The sequence below is a fragment of the Dendrobates tinctorius genome, unplaced genomic scaffold (genome assembly GCF_039654945.1).
Source record: "Dendrobates tinctorius isolate UK_male_01 unplaced genomic scaffold, ASM3965494v1 ptg000083l, whole genome shotgun sequence".
Classification (NCBI taxonomy): domain Eukaryota; kingdom Metazoa; phylum Chordata; class Amphibia; order Anura; family Dendrobatidae; genus Dendrobates; species Dendrobates tinctorius.
The window spans coordinates 12,060,724-12,071,006 of record NW_027361751.1 but is presented as its reverse complement, the minus strand read 5'-3'; the positions used below and the strand labels follow the sequence as shown (position 1 = coordinate 12,071,006).

The 10,283-nt window shown below is 43.9% G+C and overlaps 1 protein-coding gene across 1 annotated transcript in view; it reads left to right on the top strand.

Annotated features, from left to right (window-relative positions):
• The first annotated feature begins 9,233 nt into the window (after positions 1–9,233).
• The window catches only part of CRHBP (corticotropin releasing hormone binding protein), a 129,059-nt gene continuing 128,009 nt past the window's right edge, over positions 9,234–10,283 (top strand). Inside the window, exon 1 of the mRNA XM_073584121.1 lies at positions 9,234–9,256. The gene's annotated coding sequence lies outside the window, so the exon portion shown is untranslated. The remainder of the gene's footprint in view (positions 9,257–10,283) is intronic.

The window sequence follows — 10,283 nt, the reverse complement described above, 5'->3', positions numbered from 1 at the left end:
AGGGTTAGGGTCAGGGTTAGGGTTAAGTATGGTTTTGTTAAGGGTTAGGGTCAGGGTTAGGGTTAGGGTTAGGGTCAGGGTTTGGGTTAGGGTTAGGGTTAGGGTCAGGGTTAGGGTTAGGGTTAGGGTCAGGGTTAGGGTTAGGGTTAGGGTTAGTTAGGGTTTAGGGTTTGGGTTAGGGTTAAGTATGATTTGGTTAAGGGTTAGGGTTAGGGTTAGGGTCAGGGTTAGGGTTAGGGTTAGGGTCAGGGTTAGGGTTAGTAAAGTCATGGTTTGGGTAGTGTGAGGGGCCACCTAAAAATGTTGGAAAAAAACGCAAACGCGGTAAAAACGCGCTAAAAACGCATACAAACGCATAAAAACGCTGCGTTTTTTTCATGCATGCTCATAAAAATGCTTGAAAAAAACGCAGCAGTTGTATGCTTATGTATGCGTTTTTTCAATGCGTTTTTTTGCGGGAAAAACGCGCTGCAAAAAAAAGCAAGTGTGAAACTAGCCTAACACAGGAAAAGAAATATGATGTCATTGGAATCACTGAAACTTGGTGGGACAATACACATGATTGGAATACAAGGCTAGAAGGATACAACTTATTTGCAAGAAACAGACTTGATAAACGAGGAGGGGGTGTCGCATTGTATGTTAGAAACGCATATATCTGCACAGAGATTGAAGCTTCAGAGACTGGGAGTTCTGTGGAAACTGTTTGGGTAAGAATACAAGGACAGAACAATGGAAAGGACACCATTGTAGGCATTTACTACAGGCCGCCTGTGCAAGCTGAAGATATGGATGAACTCTTTATGCATCAAATGGCCAAGTTCTCCAAAAAATATGACATAGTTGTCATGGGAGATTTCAACTATCCAGACATTTGTTGGGAATCTCTCTCAGGCAAAACTAACAGGTCAAGGAAATTCTTATCCTCTCTTGCTGACAACTTTATCTTCCAAAAGGTAAGGGAGAAAACAAGGGGAACTGCTACCTTGGATCTAATTCTTATAAACAGGGAGGAAATGGTTGAGGAGGTAAAAGTGGCTGGGACCCTAGGAGGTAGCGACCATGCTATTTTAGAATTTTGGATAATTAGAGGCGGAAGACCTGTGAAGACTCAGACGTCAAGGTTAGATTTCAGAAAGGCAGATTTTAAGGGATTCAGAAAGAGAATTGGAGGGATCCAATGGCTGGATATCCTTAAAGACAAAAATGTCCAGGAAGGATGGGAAATCTTGAAAAATGAAATTCTCAAAGCACAGTTGTTAACAATTCCAAAAAGAGGGAAGAATAGGAAGCATTTAAGGAAACCAGGATGGATGAACACAGAACTTAAGCACATGCTAAAAAGGAAGAAAAAAATGTTTATAAAATGGAAAGAGGGAGGCATATCTAAAGAAGAATATAATGCTGTCTGCAGAACCTGCAGGGCACAAATCAGATTATCTAAAGCTGAAAATGAATTGAGGCTTGCAAGAGATGTCAAAAGCAATAAAAAAGGATTTTGGGGATATGTCAAAAGTAAAAGAAAAGTCAAAGATGCTATAGGATTTTTACAGGATGAAAATGATGAAGTGGTAAGACAGGATGTTGAGAAGGCTGAACTTTTAAATTCCTATTTTGCATCTGTTTTCTCTCAGAAAGGAAATGTAACATCAACTGTTATTCACTGTCCTATTAAGGGAATAGAAGAATCCAGGATATCTATAAACAGAAAGATAGTGAGGAAACACTTAGCCAACCTAAATGAATTCAAGTCTCCAGGTCCAGATGAATTACACCCCAGAGTACTGAAGGAGATAGCAGAAGAAATTTTTGAACCCCTCTCCATAATCTTTGAAAATTCTTGGAGAACAGGAGAAGTGCCAGAAGACTGGAGAAGAGCAAATGTTGTTCCTATCTTCAAAAAAGGGAAGAAGGTGGACCCAGGCAACTATAGGCCGGTGAGTCTGACTTCTATACCAGGAAAGATCTTTGAACAAATTATTAAACAACATGTATGTCAATACCTGGATAAGAATGAAGTGATTAAACAGAGTCAGCATGGGTTTGTAACTAATAAGTCATGTCAGACTAACTTAATTTCCTTCTATGACGGTATCACTGATTGGGTGGATCAAGGAAATGCTGTAGATATAGTATATCTTGACTTCAGCAAAGCATTTGACAAAGTCTCTCATACAATCCTTATTGAAAAAATAAGTATGGAATGGACAAGACAACTGTTAGGTGGATTCATAACTGGCTTAGTGATCGGACCCAAAGAGTGGTCGTAAATGGCTGCACATCCAGTTGGAAGAATGTCTCAAGTGGGGTACCACAGGGCTCTGTCCTGGGCCCTGTATTGTTCAACATCTTTATCAACGATTTAGATGAAGGAATTGAGGGTAAACTGATTAAATTTGCTGATGACACAAAGCTAGGAGGGATAGCTAATACTAGAGAAGAGAGAGAGAGGATTCAAAAAGATTTAAATAAACTGGAGAAGTGGGCAGCAACTAACAGAATGGTTTTTAACAGGGAGAAATGCAAAGTACTACATCTGGGCAATAAAAATGAAAAAAGCATATATAGAATGGGAGGAATAGGGCTAAGTGACAGCACATGTGAAAAAGACTTGGGTATACTAATAGATCACAGACTAAATATGAGTCAACAGTGTGATGCAGCAGCAAAAAAGGCAAATGCAATTCTAGGATGTATTAACAGAAGCATACAGTCTAGATCACGTGAAGTCATTATTTCCCTCTACTCCTCTTTGGTCAGACCTCATCTGGAATATTGTGTCCAGTTTTGGGCACCACATTTTAAAAAAGACATCAACAAACTGGAGCAAGTTCAGAAAAGAGCGACCAGAATGGTGACCGGTCTGCAAACCCTGTCTTATGAGGAAAGGTTGCAGGATTTGGGAATGTTTAGTTTGCAAAAGAGAAGACTGAGAGGAGACTTAATAGCTGTCTACAAATATCTAAAGGGCTGTCACATTGTAGAAGGATCAACTTTATTCTCATTTGCACAAGGAAAGACTAGAAGCAATGGGATGAAACTGAATGGGAGGAAACACAGATTAGATATTAGAAAAAACTTTTTGACAGTTAGAGTGATCAATGAGTGGAACAGGCTGCCACGAGAAGTGGTGAGTTCTTCTTCAATGGAAGTCTTCAAACAGAGGCTGGACAAACATCTGACTGGGATGATTTAGCGAATCCTGCTTTGAGCAGGGGGTTGGACCAGATGGCCCAGGAGGTCCCTTCCAACTCTACGATTCTATGATTCTATGATTCTATGACACAGATGCTCCAGCAGATTCGATTGGGGAATCCTCAGACCCCACTGACAGACTCTGCTGGACCTCACATCAGAGTTGTCCTCCATACTCAAAAGATAAAAATGGAACACATGAATTCAGCAGCCACTACTACGATGGACCTTGAAGTCAGGGCACCTGCCTGCATATGTTTGAAGCGGGGCTGGGGTACAGAATTTTTTGCTTACTGTGGGCCGTAACTGACTTCTGATTGCCTCGCAATCCCTCTACTAAATGGATGTCTGGGTGGAGTGTGTGGTGTCATGGAGTATATTTTTTCCTCACTTTTGCTTTGGGAGCCTTCGTTTCCTCTCCGTCCATGGGATCGGTGTCGGCTATAAATGAGACAGAAGACCTAGGGTTAACACATTAGACTTTACTGTGCAATTCATTTACACATGGTTGCAGCATTCAGACTAAGACATAATCTCTTTCTAGTGATGTTCACTTGGTTGTGTGATCCAGTAGTCCTTGTCCCCATCCTGTGATGAGATCCACCATCTTCATCTCACTCTGTGACCTGGCTGACATCTTCATCATCATGAATGGGCACGTGTCACCTACTGCATACCACCCCTTCTTGCACCAAATCTTGGATAAAGAGATCTTCTCCCCCATATAAAGACTGTGGAACCGGCAGACGAGAGAGTCTCACTTCACCATAGATCGATTTACGTATACGTCATCTCCGGTCCCGTTCATTTATAAACCCGCAGCCCCACTTGTGATTAAAGTCCACGACCCTCCCCTCCGTGCATTGCTCCTCAAAATAGACCCGCTTCAGACCCGCCAACCATTCCGAGGCAAGAGTGTCGGTCTGCATGCACAGCTACGCAACATCAGAGAGCTCTCGTGGACAGCGGAGCCATTGGAGGATGGCCTCTCAGCGATCGGGTGGTCCCAGTTCACTAGGTGTATTGGACAAGGCCCAACTCTGGATGTGGAGTGGCCTCCTAGTGAGCCGCATCCACCATGGATATCTCCTCCGGCTCATGGAGGATCTTTCCCACAGTGGCCCCCGGGGAGGTGATCTGTATCACCTCTTCTTCAGAAGACAGTCCATTCTTCGGCCCCTCAGGTTAAATGAACGATATGGTTCATTTTCTTCAGCACCACTTGCCACACATCCGGTCTGAACAAATGCTGGAAGAAAAATATCGCCAGCGAGTCGCTTCCGATGCATTTTTCACCGATAGGCTCCGCCTTTCCAGTGGTCGCACCAATGATGCAGCCGATACCTGCGCTGTCACTGCTTTCAATTCCGCCTCTAGACATACCTTCTGATCACAGCATCTCTTACTAGGTGAGGCGTCTCTCTTCCTGGTTGATGCTTTCCTCTTCTGTGCCACTCCACATTTTCTGGGAACAATCTTGGATCCTGGACACCTCTTGTAGACCATTTCTTCAGTGGGCCGGCACAGGTTTTTGGTGCCATCGGATGCTGACCACTCCCACGATGGTCCGGATCTCCCTTCTTCAGACCCCCCATAGTCACCATCTTAAGACTCACATTGCGGTCTGCCATCTTGGGAATTGTGCCCCCATCCGTCATTTTGGAGTTTAAGTCACTGTCCAACATTTTGTTTGCCTTTAAGGTAATTTACCCTTTATTTTCTTGTTTCTTCTTTTTCCTTGCTTTATTTGGTGCCCCCGCATTCCTTATTTTCTTCATCTTCAAGGGCCTGACCCTGCTCGTAGCACCACTTGAAGCGGGGATGGGGCGCATAATTTTGCCTTTGCTGTGGGCTGGAATTGAGTTCTGATTGCCCCGCAACCCCTCTTATAAATGAACTAGATGTGTGCCCGATGCTACCTCATCAGGAGGGCAGTAACATCACGATGGGGGCAGCTTTGTGGCGCTGGGGGTGGCGGCCCACCCACTTATGTGCACTCATAACTGGCAGGAAAGACGGTGTTTTGCAGCCTGTGCTGTAGATGGTGTGCGGTGCCACAAGAGGGTGGCTGCAATATCCAGTACAGGCCTCAAACTGCGGTCTTTCCTCCCGGCTGTGACTGTGCGGAGGTGGGTGGGCAGGCAGTGGTGGGATCCGGCGCATGTATTCAGGCGGTGGGTCCTGGCGGGGTCCGGTGGCGGCATCCCTCTCATTACTCCCTCCTCATTACACCCTCTCATTATACCCCCTTCATTACACCCCTCTCGTTATATCCCCTTGTTACACCCCTTTCACAGCCTTGTGATCGCAGCGGTGGCCTGGATCTGAGCGACAGCTGGGATCTGAGCGACGGCTGGGATCCAAGTAGCGACCTGGATCCGAGCGGCGGTCGGGATCACAGTAGCGTTTGGGATCACAGCTGCGTCCTGGATCCGAGCAGCATCACTTGGGTGTTCCAAAATGGCCGTCAGTGTACTTCTGGTGCGGCGCAGTGGATTGTGGGATTCAGGGACATCCAGACGGAAGTGGATGACAGAAAATTTAAGGCAATTATATATATAGATGTCTGGTTGGAGTGTGTGGTGTGGTAGAGTACGCGTCTTACTCGCTTTTGCTTCAGAAGTCCTCGTTACCTCCCTGTCCATGGGAGTGGTGCAGGCTGCAAACTAGACAGAACACCTTGGGTCTGGGTTAACAGGTTCAATTTTACTGTGCAATTCATTTACATGTGTCTGCAGCATACGGATTAAGACATAATCTCTTTCTAGTGATGTTCCCTTGGTTGTATGATCCATCAGTCCTTGTCCTCTTCCTGTCCTGAGACCCACCATGTTGACCTCATTGTGCGACTCAGCTGACATCTTTCTCATCAGGGAAATAGAGGTATGTATCTTTTCCCTTTTCTTTTTATGGTACCCAAAAAGGTGCACAAGATACTGTATAGTTACTAAATCTATGCATGTGAATACTGAACAGTAGATGGATAATATACCTGGGTCATAGGATTTACTGACTGCTATAAAAGCATAAAAGTGTCATTTTTGGCTGTCTGAGACCTCCACAAATCTAGAGAATAAGGGGGTTACAATTACAGTATCTGGTAGAGTCCCGTCTATGCATGATCACCGCATCCTACATGCAAAGAGTGGGTGATATTGCAATTCCTCAAAATACTCACTTGTTCATAGTTTTAATTTTGTATATAACTGAAATCAACAAAAAAAATCAATATAATTTCTGTAGTTACCTTTCAAGAGAGGACACAAACCTTCCCCATTTTCCTGACCTGTGATGACCTCTGTTGCTATTTTCTAAGTTTTCAGCATGTAGGGTCAAGTAATAAGTAATAATAAGATATAAATGTGCCCTACGTCTTCCCAATAAATAATCTCTCATCTGTAATTATGTTGTGCATAGGACTCATTAGTATGTCTCCAACTAAGCAAAGCCTCCCACTAGTGCCATTATGCCCCCCACAGTTGTTATTGCTTACCACAAGGCAGAAGTGCGTCAATTATACGATGAAAAACATGGCTGATGTCATCAGGAACATCTCCATGGTAGCATAAATTCAAGAAAGTTAAAGAGAAAAGATATGATAGGACTACAATAATCAGATCCAGAAATTGCAGAACATTTGGGAGCATTGTGTACCATTGGGTACAATATGAGGTAGGAACACTATCTCCAGATATGTACAAATATCATATGGTGAAATCTTATTTGATGGGTTTTATTTCCGTGCATCAGTCCACAGTTCTTTAAAATTTGTTCAAATAAGTAGATCCCTTAAAGGAGTCTGACAGCTCCAATCAGGGCCAGGGTTTGGACCAGGAAGACCAGGCAGATGCCCGAAGCCCCCACCTACAAAGGGGGCCCCCTGCATCTGCAGCCCATTTATCAAGTGTCCAGAGGGTGTACAGCAGTGAATAATGCTGTGCATTGCTCTGAAGTCTTGGAGTGTCTGTCTCACAAAGCCCCTTGAGCCCCCCTGTCTCTTTCTCTTTGCAGTCAGGTTAAAAGTTGAGAGTGAGGGGGAGGGGCCGATTACAGCACTGCTACAGTGCATGCCTGGGAATGGATATGCCTAAGTGAAGCCACAGAACCTGGTAAGAGCAGCAATAACACATTAGAGTGCAGTGATTTACTCACTGTGGTCCCAGAGCTCTGTGCTGATCACTGTAGGATCAAGATTCACAGCCACATACAGCAGCGATCAGCATCAGCTCTGACCACAGGCACTAATCACTGCTTGTAATGTGACAGGGCGACCTCCTGTCACTACTGTCTGGATGACACAAGACAGGGATATTGTCTGCTGAATCAGGGGATTTATGATATAGAAATAAATGATTTCCCATGTGAAATAATAACGGTAAACCCATTCACATATATATATAGTATAGGTGTGCATAGGAATCAGCGTTTTTGGTGAAATTTTTTTTTTTTGCTGCCAAAGCCTGCTCTCTTGGCAGTAAAAACACTGGGTATGTGCAGACGATTCGGAAATGGCAGCACTTTGGACGCAGCGGACCTGTGCCCCGTCTAAAGTGCTGCCATTTTACGCAGGTGATTCCGCATGTGCTCATTGAACCGTGCAGAATCACCACGTCCAATACATTGTACGGGTGACATTTCTCTTGCGGAGACTCGCATCTATGTAAGATAAATTGACATGCTGCGGTCTGGAGAGTCGTGCTGCATGTCCGTCTCTGCGGGTGAAGTGCAGGCGTATGTGCACGCATAGTGAACATGGAATTTCTAGAAATCCCCTCCACTGTGCTGTAACACCTGGCCGCTGTGGGTTGGATAGTGCGGATGTACGCAGCATCCAGAGTTTACTGATTGTGGACACACATACCCTTAGAGCTTTTGCTTTTTTTTGTGTATAGTATTCATTTTGTCTACAGTACATGTTTAATAAAGTTACTTTTATTCTCCAAAAATGCAGCGAAATACAACGTTGTTACATTTGCAGCTTTTCTAAAACTTTTTCATTCCTTTCTACGGGTGAAAAAATTGCTGAAAGAAGTGACACGCTGCGGATTTCAAAAACACTATAGTTGTGAAATTCAGTCAGGAGAAAATAAAAGGATGTGCAGGAGATTTCTGAAAATCTCAGCTTTTGCTTGTGCTATAAAATGCTGTAAACTTCTTATTTGCAGAAGAAAAAGCTGCAAAAATTCTGCATATGAACATGGCCAAGAGCGGCTTTTTAAAGCGCCAGCAAAACATAAGAGATTTCCGAAATCTCCTGCACGCGCTTGTTTTTTTTCTGACTGAATTTCAGAACTGTAGCGCTTTTTAAATCTGCAGCGTGTCACTTCTTTCAGTGTGCTTTCACCCGTAGAAAGCAATGAAAGAATAAAAAAAAGAAAGCTGCAGATATTGCAACGGCATTTTTCGCTGCAATTTTTTTTTTTTTATAAATTCTTTATTTAAACAATTTTGTAAGTGTTTTTGGTTAATTAAACTATTAAGTCTCGTTCACACGTACAGTATTTGGTCAGGATGTCACATCAGGATTTGTAATGCAGAAACAGCAGTGGAACAATCAGAGGAAAAGTATAGTAGAAACCCGTCACCACTTCTGGATTTCTCACCCTCCTGGTTTTGACTTGCACATACTGATGTGAAATACTGACCGAATACTCAACGTGTGAACGTGGCCTTAAACATACTGTAGACAAAGCAAACATCCTCACTTTAAAAAATAGCTGAAAAAAGTGTAAAGAACACCAGAAACAAGCTGAAAAGCAGGTGTTTTGAACGCAACATTTTTACTGCCAATAGAACAGGTTTTGGCTACGGAAAAAAATGCTTGTGAACATAGCCATAGCATTTCAGAGTAAGACTATCTGTGGTGTTACATAGGACTGCAGGTGACATCTACTACATTATCTGTTCTCAGAGAGTTATCACTGCTCTCTCTGGTGTTACATAGGATGAGGTCACAGTCATGTGACTGGTCACGTGAGGCGGGAGGGCTTCTGTTCTGCAGTGTGCTGTGCATAGAGGGAATTGTATGGCGATCGGTACACAGTCCCTTCTGAAATGACAGGTGGGTGTGGCGGCTGATTTGCAGTGCGGGGAAAACTACAATCCCACTGTGACTGACTCGCTGGATCCAGGATGGTTGGGAGCCCTGCTGTGTTATCTGCAGTGTTAAAAAAGTTAAGAGGGGGTTAGGGGACAACTCTTTGTCTTGGGGCTTGGGCCCCCCAATCTTTTCTGACCCTAGCAACGCTCCTGTGTAATGCTAATAGTGGCAGACCCGCTGGCTGATATAAGGTCCCTGAATATGGGGGCCACAGTGCCAGCACAGGGCCCTCTGCCACCTGTATCCACATCCTGCTCATGTAATTTAACCTAAACGTGTGATTTTACAATGTTAGCATTTGGGGCCCCACTTTAAACTTTTGCCTAGGACCCCACTTTGTCTAAAACCGGCCCTGGCTCCAATATCCATATAAAGGTCAGTACAAGTACTTGTAGGTGACATAGTGCCAAAAAGAAGAGCTATATTATTAGTTTACAAACAATCAATGGAGAAGAATGAAGTGCTTCTCACCAGGCACTTCAACCTCCTTTATTGCTTCTCACACTACATACAAAAATACCCTTGCTTTAGTGGAGTAGTGCTGGCTACATGATTTTTTTCTCTCTCTATGTGAATATTTTTTTCTGTCATACAGTTTAGGGGAGAACATTTTTTTGCTTTCTTTGCAAATGAGGTGCTGGGATCACCATGCATTAGGAGATCCCTTCCATAGTATAACGAGTTGTGGAGACGCAGGGGTCATTGGGTGCTTATGCCCACTCTCCTTTCCTGTGGGCATAATATTACTCAGAGAACGCAGGGTGAGGGTAAAACAGCTTGTCAATGCTTTATTGAACCACCAAACAGACAATAACATATAGAACAGTCCCAGCAAAATAATCAAGATGGTAAAAAATTACAGTCCCAACCTTCCGCTGACTCACCGGGGTTATAGCATCTACAACTTTGGGGCTACCAGGGCCGACTACCTCTACCAGTGTCACTTTGCTTCTGGTGAGCACCCACAGAGAGGAGGTAATGACAAGCT